Raw genomic sequence first — 13124 nt, 5'->3', positions numbered from 1 at the left:
GACGGAGATCAAAGGTCTAGAATTTTGAGAACAAAGCAGGCTAACAGACACCGGATTGTAAGGTGTGTTTTATACTATCCATAGCAGGAGTAAAACTGCAAGCTAACGAAAATTCAGGATAACTGAACAGTCGGCAAATGATGGTTGAAGTGATCGCTATAGCAAGCAGAAATCTACTAATGCCAGTATTGTTGGCTCCAATTTTGACCGGAACCCACAGAGCGAGGTGGCGCAGTGGTTAGCACACTGGACTCGCATTCGGGAGGACGACGGTTCAATCCCGTCTCTTGCCATCCTGATTTAGGTTTTCCGTGATTTCCCTAAATCATTTCAAGCAAATGCCGGTATGATTCCTTTGAAATGGCACGGCCGATTTCCTTCCCCATCCTTCCCTGATCCGAGGTTGCGCTCCGTCTCTAATGACCTCGTTGTCGACGGGACGTTAAACAACATTAACCTAACCTAACCTTTGACCGGAACCAAGGTGGAATCTTCCTACACGTCGGTCCGGGAACTGAAGATGACGTAGTCAATCGCCGTAACTGGTAGCCAAGTGAAATAAGTTTGGAAACTAGAGGGCTGAAAGGTGTATGATGTGACATCTTATATCGAAGCCCCGAGTCCGGCAACGATCTCTGAAAAGAAGGACATACAGAGACTTAAGGAAAATACTGTTGGTGGAAGCTAGGGAAACTCTTACCACTGGCAGACAAGGTTTTTACTGACAAACCCCCGCACAGCACACGCTGGGAGCTCGCCGTTCTCTTCTCTTCATTTTCCCATACAGGATAGGCAGTGTCAACTTGATTCTCTTCCTGACATGGTTGGACGGTCTTGAACTTGGAGAGATGCGAAGGCGATATCTGCAGTTAGACTGGTAACAGTCTGAATTCTGGTGGCCTCCATCTACACGCCTGCAGTCATTACGCCTGCACATAACTGTGGTGAGATCTCACAGCGGCTTCTTCAGATTACGTCCCAACAAAGTTAGGGATGTGCTCGACTCAAGAAAATTCACGCAATGTCACCATGACTGAGTTCACAAGTATAGTTCATGCGCTGTGTTTCTTTCTTTCGATGGTGCAATTACTGTATTGACGCAGATCCGTTATGTTTAATGAATCTGTTAGGAAGTGGTTTCTCATTATAGTACATACACTCATCATATAGCCCTAGCAAACCCTTAGGGTTCTTCTTCTTACAATCGATTTTCATGTATGAGTTAAATGTTCTTGAAGTGGGTAATTAAATATTATAATGTTTTCTATTAATCTTTGCACACAAAATAACTTGTAATAAAACTGGGATTTATCTGGGCCAATTATTTACTTTTGTAATTAGTAGATTTCTCTCATGAGATTAATCGGTATGAAAATTAGGGAAATGTCGGTACTTGAAATTCAATGCTATGGCCATTTTATTATGAAATTGCTTTAAATTTATTTCCTTTACATAATTTCATTAGGCATTTTGGTTTCAAGAAGTGGTCTGCCTCTCAATATATCCAGTTGACGAAGATCTGGAATGCTTACACTCAGCATTGCGCACTAGTACATTCTCCACTTTTGTAGTTGACGTTCTCACTCATAATCTATAACAGGATCAGTCCAGCTGGAAGTGATCAGTTATTTACAAACTTAAATAATGGAAATAATTTTGTGTAAACATCGTTTCAATAAAGAAAATTATCTTTAAATGCGAACATTTTTAGGTTAGGTTTTACCGTGACTGTTACTGACATTCAATGATACAACAAGTTCACTGTTACCAGTAACCGTTTTATTTACTTCCACGACGCGTTTCGAAGGTTTAAACCTCCATCATCGGGTGGATTTACATTAGTAAGTATTACATTTATGTGTGTGTTATGTTACGATTTTTGGAGGAACTTGTGACACTGCCTTCAGTGGTCACAGGTTCCTTTTGCTGTCGTAACACATCACATATTTGTTTACAAATGTGTCAGTATACATGTGATGTGCTACGACAGCAAAAGGAACCTGTGACCACTGAAGGCAGTGTCACAAGTTCCTCCAAAAATCGTAGCACAACACACACACAAATATAATACTTACTAATGTAAATCCACCCGATGATGGAGGTTTAAACCTTCGAAACGCGTCGTGGAAATAAATAAAACGGTGACTGGTAACAGTGAACTTGTTATTTCATTTATTTAAAGAAAATTATAAAGTACATAATGCGTAAGGAATAACAGTTAGTACTTGGTTTCGTAGTTACGATACAGAAAATACAAACGATGTTAAATTTTAATAGCAAAACATGAGATAATAAGCAAACTACAGTGTTTTTACGTTTCAAGTTGGTGGAACCGTACCACAAAAATGCACCATCATATTATACATTGTGGTCAAGCAAGTGTGAATGAGAAAGAACGAAGTGGCAGACTATTTCCTTCTGAAGCACCACTAATGGCGAGAAAAATGGAGGCCCTGATGCTCTACGACAGGGCTATCACAATGTTACAGATAGTGTAAAGAGTGAAAATCACAGACGCATCACTTTGCAGCATTTTGTACGATATTCTTATCATGATAGAGGTCGTCGTTCAATGCTCACACCAACTCAAGTAGACAACCGGAACAGGTAGCGGCGAAAACGTTTCAGCTTATGACAGGACAACCCAGGTGTGTTATTTAGTCACGTAATTTCCGTAGGCAGATGCTAGGTTTATCGCTATGACCCTGAGGCAAAGGAGCAAAGCGAGCAGTGCTATCGATTTACTGCAACCAAAAGAGGCGACAGTTCAACCACAATTGGGCAATGTGATACTCTCTGCTTTTGGGAACTGCCATATTGCGATGTTAACAGATTATGCTCGTAAGTGGTAACCACCAACGAAACTTCCTGACGAGTTTACGGGAAGCTGTGATAATGAAAGCTCGCGGGAATCTCTCCAAGGGTTAATTTTACTCCACGACAACGCCCCATTTCTTTTGTCACAAGGCAGAGACACACATGCTGCTGCTTTGGAATGTGAGACTTCGCGTCACCGCCATATTTTTTCTGGCAGTCAGTGGTTTCTTTCTCCTTCCTTGCACAAAGGAACCTTAGCATAGGAGCATTTCAAGAATAACGATGAGGCTGTTTTCGAAGTGAAATGTTTCCTGAACAGCCAAAATGAACATGTTGTAACCACGGAATCCGCCAGATAATCCACCACTGAGAAAAATGTGTAATAATGCAGGGTTAATAGGGACACCAGGAATGAAAAATTGAACATACAATGACGAAAAAAAAATCACACCAACAAGGCATTTAGCCACATGAACCAATTTGGTAGGTGTCTCTACATCTGAAAGATGATGACTACTCAAATTTTGCGCCAGTCGCATAAGAGTGATGCCAGTAGCACCACTATGAGGATGTAAATCAGGTTTGCTTTAAATACAAGTTGTAATGCCCTTGACCGTTACTTGCCGTTAAGATTGGACGTGGTGGCTTGATACAGAAAGATTGGGCAGGAATGTGGCCACTGTAAATGATTGCTGGCAGCGGTGGTCACCAAAATGTACGGTCACAAGAAGCTCGAACTCCCGACGCCCACGTGGCACTACCGTGAGGTAAGACCATCGTGTTCGGCGTATGCCTCTCGCCCGTGGTACTGCATCTGCAGCAGTAATTTCGGCAGCTGTTGGCACCACAGTAACACGACGGATTGTTACAAACCGGTTACTTCAATGACAGCTCCGAGCCAGAAACCCTCTAGCGTGCATTCCACTGACCCCAAACCACCACCATTGGCGACTTCAATGGTGTCAAACGAGAGCTCATTGGAGGGCACAGTGGAGGTCTGTTGTGTTTTTTGATGAAAATTGGTCTAGCCTCGGTGCCAGTGACGGCCGTGTGTTGAACAGAAGGAGGCCAGTTGAGGCCCTACAACCAACTCGTCTGCGTGTTAGACACGCTGGATTTCCGTCTGGAGTTAAGGTCTGTGGTGCGATTTCATATGACAACAAGAGCACTCTCGCGATAATCCCACGCACCTTGACTGCAAATCAGTACGTGAGTCTCGTGTTTCGACCTGTTGTGCTGCCATTCTTGAACACCATTCCAGGGGGTGAGGATAACGCTCGGCCACATACCAATGTGTTCGCAGCTCGTGGTCTAGTGGCTGCAACTGCTGCCTCTGGATCATGGGGTCCCAGGTTCGATTCCCGGGCGGGTTGGGGATTTTCTCTGCCCGGGAACTGGGATTCTCCGTTGTCCTCATCAAATCATCATCATCATCATCATCGTTCGTGACAGTGCCTAGATTGGACTGTGCAAAAACTGGACTGTGTAAAAATTGGGACTTTGTATGGGCGCTGATGACCGTGCACTTGAGCGCCCCACAAACCGAAAATCATCATCACATACCACTGTAGTAGTAACCCGACATTGCCTTGGCCTGGTCGGTCACCAGATTTGTCTCCAATCGAGAACATACAGGACATAATCGGACAACAGCTCTAGTCTCGTCCGCAAACAGCAGTAACCGTCCCTGTATTGACTGACCAACTGCAACAGACATGGAACTCCAACCCACAAACTGACATCCGGCACCTGTGCGACATAATGCTTGCACTTAGCATGTTACAATTCAAAATTCTGGCTGTTAGACCAGTTATTAATGTAACAATGTGTTACTTTATTACGCATTCCTATCCGCAACCACCCAATTAGGGAAACCTCCTCGCTTCTGTCATTTACTCTGTTTTCCCTTCAAATAAATAAATCTTACTTTGCTGTTTTGCATGCCGCGGTTCTCATTACTGTTGTTTCTCAAACATTTTCAGTTTTCTTGTATCTTCTGGAGGGGTACACTTTCTTACAATTTCATTTTAAACACAGTACCACGTCCCTTCTGTAAATTCTCTTCATGACATACACAATAACAGCAAAAAGAGCTGACTGCTGTTTTATGTCTACTACTTAGTTTTAAATAACTACTCGAAATTAGGTTCGTTCTAAACATAATAGACTAAACATTAGCCCACTTTTCTCACGAACGCAAATATTTCTTCCTTCAAAATATCAAAAAATATTCCTCATCCTAGATAAGGTAAGAAACTACTCTGATATTTCATAATTGGAGACCTACCGATATGAAGCAATAGATTCCGCCCCTCTAGCGACCGTAACGTTAAAGATGACTGCCGGACTGCTTCCGTCTATCATTTTTAATCGAGCAGATAGTTTTCATAGTCGTGCAAGAAGATGAAGCTGCAACGATTTACCCGTTAGTGTGTGAGTAAGTCATTCTCCCCATTACGGCGATGAATCCAGAGAGTCAGCTCGTTGACTATCAGAATAAGAACATTGCATAGGCGATGCTACTGGTTCCAGTTTGGTTCGTCATTCTAATACAGTTAGTTAGAAAATTTCACAACCGTCCATACTGGACTGTAGAGTGAGCGGTTCAGTGTAGAGTGAATAGAATGAGAAGATACCCCAGTTAGCATTTATTATTATCAAGAAAGTTAGTTATAATTCAACCAACCAAATTGTGTTCCCTGAAAAGGATTCAGAAAAGCTACAAAGTGAGGTGTGGTTCACCTAGCACATTCTTTGTCGCAGTTGTAGGTATTCAGTTTCGGATGAGGAACGGTGGACGTACTGTAGAGTATTTTGCACAGTTCTCCACTACTCTTTCCCTAATTGCATTAGTAATTTCGTCTCTTTTTCTTCAGATCATAATGAAACGTAATGTACTTCTCAAAGTTATACTTCATAAAATGCCTGACAAAACCAGTTTTCGGCAACGAGATACCGCGATTCTTAACTACATGACAGTGGCCAGACCTAGAAGATTCAGTCACCAAATGTCAAGTTAATCTAGTGTTTTCTTCAGTTTCGAATGCCAACTTTTAACAATCCCATATTTCTTTCTCTTCTACATGATAATTCTCTGTAACAATGAAAAATTATAGCTCTTCTGCTCCCGCAGCAATTGCACGACAGCTGTTCTTAATTTGACATATTATTTGCCGTAGTGGGAGTCTTAACCAACTCCTACGATTCGCCTTTGCAGAACAGAAACTGTAATCACCTTCTTGTCGCGGGCTCACCGTTACCAGAAGGTGAAGTGCCCTGACGGAGCCCATCCGCCTCTCCGGTCATTGCAAAGCGCACTGTCTCGCCACTATAGGCAAAGGAATGTTTATAGCCGGACCAGGACTAATTTTCTCCACTAGTAGACTGGTGAAATGTTTTAAACAATCACTTCTGACCAAATGCTAACAGATCATACGCCACTGTTCTGTACTACTAATATATCTGATCGATATTCAAAGAGTCCCTAATGAAGCCGATGCACTAGAAACTGAACACCGAGAGCAGTTTGCACTGGACTTCAGAAATAGTCCTTTGGTAAGTTTTAGAATATCAGCTAAAAAAAATCTTTCAGCATGGGTTAAAACTAAAATTAGATATTTACTTTCACGAAAGTAGTACTCTTTATTTCGAATTTAACAAAGCCTGTCAAGTTTTTTATTCGACCAATCCCGGACTGCTATTAGTCCTATGACCTAACAAGGCACTGCTGTCCAAAATCTCACCTTCATCGACTAAAATACAATCATGTGTATCCAGTGACGCTTCCCGCGGTAGCCGTATCGCGAAAGTAAACATAATAACGATTTTTCAGTAGCTCACGTTTCCTACAGTCTAGTATTTTGTCTCTCCGAAAATGAGAAATTGCTGACAAGGGAATCATCTCGGTTGCATGAACTGCCCATCGCTATCCTGAACTCCGCCCACCTTAAGAGTCTACAATCGGCTCCACATTCTTCAGAACGCCGATGAACGCATGCGTTCACTTCCGGCAAACTGAGAACTCTTCAGATTTTCGAATTCAGAGAAACTCCCTTATTAATATGAATATGTTCTAGCTTATCAGTTCACTGACTTTCCCATTGAATTTAATTCACAGAAATCAGTGATATGGAATTAATGAAATTCAACGTCATGACATGAAATGATAATCATCACATTAGAGATTCAGCAGTCCTGGATTGATTTTACTGGTATCACTCACAGACATTTCTGGCCATTAATCTCATTTCAGTGAACTTAATTCAATTCCTATATATCTCAATGGTAGAGTAAGCCACAGTCATGCAACAAATCCATTGTCACAAAAGTGCTACCCCATACTCCGTAGGAGAACCTCTGGTTTGTGGAAGTAACGTTTTTGACAGTGAAAATTATTCTCACGAGTGCTCCTATGAGTCAACGGCTAAGGCGAATGCTGGCAATAAGAAGGAGATTCGGGCTCAAATTACGGTGTTGCACAAATGTCTTCGTCACAACGTATTCATTTCCAATGGTTGTGACCTCTCTTCTGCCTTCTGTTTCGTGTCATTTTATAACAATACAGCCCGCAATTATTAACGTTTTTATGTTACTGTGACGTCATGCTCAACTATCTGTTGTTTAGACGACCACTGAAACGTCTTTTGCAGCACTTGAATTTCCTTCGACCCCCAAATTATACTTGGATTGGTGAAAGGTACTATACGATATGTTTACCACTGACTTATCTTAAGACATTTATCCCTCGAAAACCCGTCGCAGACTCAGTGAGTCAAGCTGCTATGGCACATAAATCAGTCCCCTTTTGGAAATTCGCTACATGTAATTTACCGCGGGGGGTCCATACGTGCTTGGAATCAATATGTTATATACTGAACTGACGCTGTGTGACGTCAAGCTAAGCGTCTGAAAATATTAACAGCTCATACAATGTGTCACTGTCATAGACGAGGTCCGTTTTATACTAAGTCATCGGAGAAATATCAGAGAATTTGATCGGTTCTTTCCAGCAGAGGAATTTTTCAGAACATACAAGCATGTGGATTCACAGTAATCTTAGAGCACATATACTTACACATATACTTATAGATTACACTGACCGCGACTTACATCATGTTAAAAGTTCGAAAGCAACATGTAAATCACGTAACGCGGGACAAAAATACGAGTTTCTGTCATCACGCACTATCCCAGGTGGAGGAGAAATTTACAGTATTTCTCATTTACAGCTCAAATCAGGCATTCATTTTAATAATTGAACGACCAGTATTAGAATTACACATGAAGTATGTTGCAGAGTTAACCTAATTTGTCCGAAATTCCCAATATTAATGCGATGGCTATCGTTTCTACATTTACCAGGTGAAAGAATAACAAATATTTTTTTAAAAATTGTATTGAACGACGTTTTTCCTCTTTTTAGGAGCGGTAGTGTTTAGTTCTGCAGTGACTTGCTGTACTTGTTGCAGTAAGTTGCATTAAGTTCACAGTTTCCACTGGTGGAGTAAAGACACGCTATCAGTTTTCCGGGAAGAATTTTAATTTCTAATTGTTCGTCGACAATAAGTATGAAATTCTTTATTATGCCCATTTCTGAAATAATATCCGATTTCTATATGAAATAATATGTATGATTACTTGCGATTAATTCGCTATAGATACTGGAACAATAAGAGTATAAGATGCATAATACGGTGTACTATAAAAAGTTTTTCTTCCGAGGACGAACATATTTTTACAAGATAGATATTTATTGATGCTTATTGTTAATTTTGCATTAGTTAAACGCAAAAAATACTTTGAAACAGAACACTATTTGTATCTACTTGTTAACGATATCATTCCTTAGCGTCAGCCTGTAAATTCACTTACTATCGATAAACGTGTCGGAGATTTTTTATGGTTTTAAAACAGTTTGACCTGTGGAACGAAATATTACTTCCTTTCAAATATTTCTGGCGGCGAACTTATGATATACAACATTTCAGCACTGTAATATAGAAATCATTGCTGAAATACTACAGTTAAGATAAACTTTCCAGTAGTCCAGAGGTCACCTGCGAAAGGATTCCGTCTCCAGTCAGCTGACAAAGGTGTTTGTTTCAGTATAACGTCATCATGAGCCGTCTCTATCATCTGTAGTCTGGAACTATAAGAGATGTGAAACCCTAAACCTAATAATAGCTCTGATACACCTAAGAAACCAAGCATTTCGGAGTGACAAAGTGCAAAGCGTATTAATCGTAGTTGACGGATATTCCTATCAATTAGGGTCGAGGGCTTCGTTTATGGTTTTAGACAGCGATAGAACGGGATTATAGTACTACGGTTCACGGCCGTTCATTTACGCACAAGATACTGGTGCTAAGGATCAATGCGCAACAGTATAAAAAGTGCAGCCATTTGCTTGGGGGGCGGTGGAAGGGAGAGTGCTGGAATCACGAGTCACGGAGCCCGCTGTGGCAGTCTAACGGGACTGGTAGATGTGTGGGCGACGGTGTATTGTGCCAGCTGGGAAATTCGTTGGAAATGGTGAAGAGGTGTGGGTGAAATTTTTACTGATTTGTGCTCGGGACGTTACATTTATGGGCATGTGTACGAAACTAGTTGTTTATAGAAGAATTACAAAGTGGAACAGTATACACATGCTGTAGAAGCGGAAATTTTCTGTATCACGGTCATAATCCTGTGTAAAAAAAACAAGAAAAACGCTTTCCAAATGAATAGTCGGCTGCGTGCCTAATGTACTCACACAAAAATCTGGCAGAAACTATTCACCGCGCTTCAGGAAAACTGGAATTCAGCACTATTTTCAGTGCGACATAAGAAGACCGAACGTCTGCCACGGAGAATACATTCTGAATGTAGCGGCAAAACGAAGTCTCAGAAGCAGTCAGTTACACGACTGGCGTCTTCGGGATGACACGATGAAACAGCAACGACTGTCCGAAGACTGTCGCGTGTAGCAGCAGTGCGGTTGCTCTTAGGAGATGGAGGTGCAGAGTTTGCGGTGTGGAGACAAGCGAAATATTTTTGAGCGCGGGGACGGCTGCGGCTGCGGGCGCGGCAGGGCGCAGGGCGTAGGGCGCAGGGCGCCGCCTCCGCCTGGAGGGCCCGTCGAGGACCCTCGTGCCGCGGGCAGCCAGTGCGCACCGAGCACCGCCGCCACGCCGCCATCCCGACCTCTAAACGTTGCACCTTTCTGCACACTGCTATTTCCTCGCCACCATTCTCCTACACTCGCTTCCACATAGTGCTTGTGCATATACTAGAAATAACATACTCAGTAACTCCAAACAACGTGAAAGATGATCCGCCGTAACAACCCAAAACCATCTACCGAACTGGAACTCGAATTCGTCGACTAAGGCAATGCGTGTACCGTTCAAATCTACTTTTATCAGTAAATATCTCTTGTTTTTCGAACCACGTCGAAGGTCTAAGGCTTACCTCGCCCATCTGAGTTCTCCAGGAAGCTCTACAAGAAAGCCTCTAAGCAGTTTTGAAATGTAGGAAAAAATTGATGTTAACTGTAATGATGCTGAATCTGCTGATGATCATAATATGAAGACAATACCTTTAGCGCTCGAACTAAAATTCAATGAGACGAGTGGGGGTAAAGGTCACAAAATTATTAAAACGTGATCTGCAAATAAAGACTAACGACGTCCTAGAAACTTCCGTACATACACACACTCACAGACACGGGGAAAACGCAACGAAAGTCGTGTTGTCGTATCTAAAACACGTGAAAAAGGAAAAGGCTGGCTGACCTGGAATAAATGTGATACATACTAAGCTCTCCAGGCTAAAAGGTTACGCCAGTCGAGGCTCTCCACAAAATTTTGAAAGGCTGACCACACTCGTCTCGTCATGAGCTGAAATACAGAGCAGATTCGCACAGAAATTTGCTTCTGCCCCCCTACCACAACATAAAACGCACTCAGTTAAAATGTGGCATACGGCGATTTGCAGTTAAAAGGGGCCACAGACAGGGTGGCGGGCGGGGGGAGGGGGCGTTACTCTCACCTACAATAAAAAGCCTTGCATTAGGGGACAGTGCCCCATTCGGAGGCGGATCAGAGCTAGTTCATCCCGCATGAAGTAGTTGGCTCCAACAGCCGCAGCTTATTGTCCTGCGCGGCCAACCACTCTTCCTCACACAACTGAATGGATCTCTACTGCACCAGCGAAATGATAGCCTGTAGGGAAGTAGCTCTGGCACGTCGTGTTCCCTGCAGGCCTCTTTCACAGCGTAGTCTGCTCGTTCGTTTCCACGAGGTCTCACATGCTACGGTAAACATCAGAATAATACTAGCTTTCCCCGCTGTTGAAGGAAGTACATTTCCTCATGTATTATCTGCACCATCTTCTCTGCTGGGTCATCTACTACAATGACTGAAAATTTTTAAGGGGATCACAGTACATAGAAGCTTTCTGCCCTGAAGACGCGTCATCAGCTCCGGTGTTTTCAGGATCGCATGGAGCTCCGAAGTAAATATAGTACATTTATAACGCGAATCCTGAGGATATTATAGGAAATAAGTATTGGCTCATTGAAGCTGTAATGCTTGCGTGAACTGCTCACTTAGTAAAAGCATTGCCGCATATGACGAGGCCTCAGCCTTGGGTAGGAGTCCAGGGTCGGCAAACAGTTCTAACACTTCAGGAAGTTTTATTACAACGTAAACTACACTGCAAATTGAAATGTGCAATCTACTGTCACGAAAATTGCAACACTTTGAAAAAATCACTAGAGATGAATGAGTGAAATGAGCCCACACCTAACGTTTAATGATATAAAGACGGAAATCAGTATTTAGTGAGGGAACGAGCAAGAGGACATATTGGTAAGACACTGGACTTGCATTAGGGAGGATCGATGTTCAAATCTTCTCCTGGTCACCCAGAAGAGGTCGGCTTTCAGTTACTGTTCGGCTGTATACGAGTGGTAGGAAGAAATCTGCAGCACATCTCCGAACAAATACTAACTATAAGTGATATGGATAACGAAACCAAATAAGGTACACAATAACTTTCAGTCGATGTAAAATTTGGGGTTTTAAAGCAATTCTTGAGAATGAGGTAATAGTACAACTATCGAAAATCATGATGACTGGTAACGTGCGAGCTGTCACACGTACAGCGTAAGGGTTCCGTGACGTTTAGCGCCCGAGAAGAGCAGTGTTCACATTATTTCTTGATCGCATTGTAACGCTAAAAAGCAGAAAGAAGCGTCGTCGTGGACAACAATATTATTAAATCTACCTCCGTCTACCCAAAATCCGGCTTGGTTCACTTCAAATTCCATTGTAGTCAGAATTGGAGCTTCACTTACTTCAGTTTGATACAATATGAGACACAATGTAAAGAGATTATAACACACACGTACGAACTTAGGATAGGTATTATTTCTGACTATTCTCTTTTTATTTACCTCTCTACTCTAACTGCTAAACGTTCAGAAAATACTAAAATGTACCTTTCTTTGCTTGTATCCTAAGTATGCTCAAACAATTGAGGTTTTTTTCTTTTGTCCACGATAACAGTGATAGGATGCTTCTGCTTTTACAGTGTTCAAAACGCCTTACAGCTAGACCTATAACATTCGAATGAAAAATGTAATTATCTTAATGTTGTCCCTGAATCAAACGTGAAGCCAATTTTATTAACGACTGCTACGGCCTATCATACCTTTTCGCAAGTGTACGTCAAATTTCGAAAGAGTGGACAAACAATACTCGTTACTGGCTGCAGATGCAGTAAAAGAACCATTCATTATTTTAAAAGTAAGTACGGAAATAGACGCAGAATGACTGAAAACAGTGGAAGAACAAGAACATATAATGCATTTCAGTATGAACGCGAGCGGAAACGAGTCCTGGTACATGTAGTACTGGAATGCGCCTACGACATCGATGCCACTAGTATCAGCAGTCTTCACGGATGCCACGTCACAAGCGAGCTCAGTTTCGCCGACACAGGACGACATCTGACGACGCTTCTTACCTCTCAGCCGCGCTCCTGCTGCTAAAGCGCGCACCGCGAGCTTTTTTCTGAGAATAAGGCTCATCAGATTATTAACTCAATTTTATGGCCCGTCCGCTAATTCAGGAACTTCCGAGACCCTCTAGGGTTTCCCAAGTTAATTCCTTCGCGCACGCTCCCAGCGAGGTCGGAGGAAAGCTATGTTCCACTCTCCTACTTCCTGCAGAGGTAGCCGGCTTCTCTCTATAATGGGGTATTTTACTTGGACTGTTTCTGTTTAAAAATTACGGTAATGAAAATTGCTATGGAATATGTGATGG

At 42.3% G+C, this 13124-nt stretch overlaps 1 non-coding gene across 1 annotated transcript; it reads left to right on the top strand.

The window, feature by feature from the left end:
- The first annotated feature begins 220 nt into the window (after nt 1-220).
- On the top strand, nt 221-293 carry Trnaa-cgc (transfer RNA alanine (anticodon CGC)). The gene has a single exon. It is a non-coding gene; the product is annotated as a tRNA-Ala (tRNA).
- The last annotated feature ends 12831 nt before the right edge of the window (nt 294-13124 follow it).

This window comes from Schistocerca gregaria, chromosome X (genome assembly GCF_023897955.1).
Source record: "Schistocerca gregaria isolate iqSchGreg1 chromosome X, iqSchGreg1.2, whole genome shotgun sequence".
NCBI lineage: Eukaryota > Metazoa > Arthropoda > Insecta > Orthoptera > Acrididae > Schistocerca > Schistocerca gregaria.
This window is presented reverse-complemented; position numbering and strand designations above follow the sequence as displayed.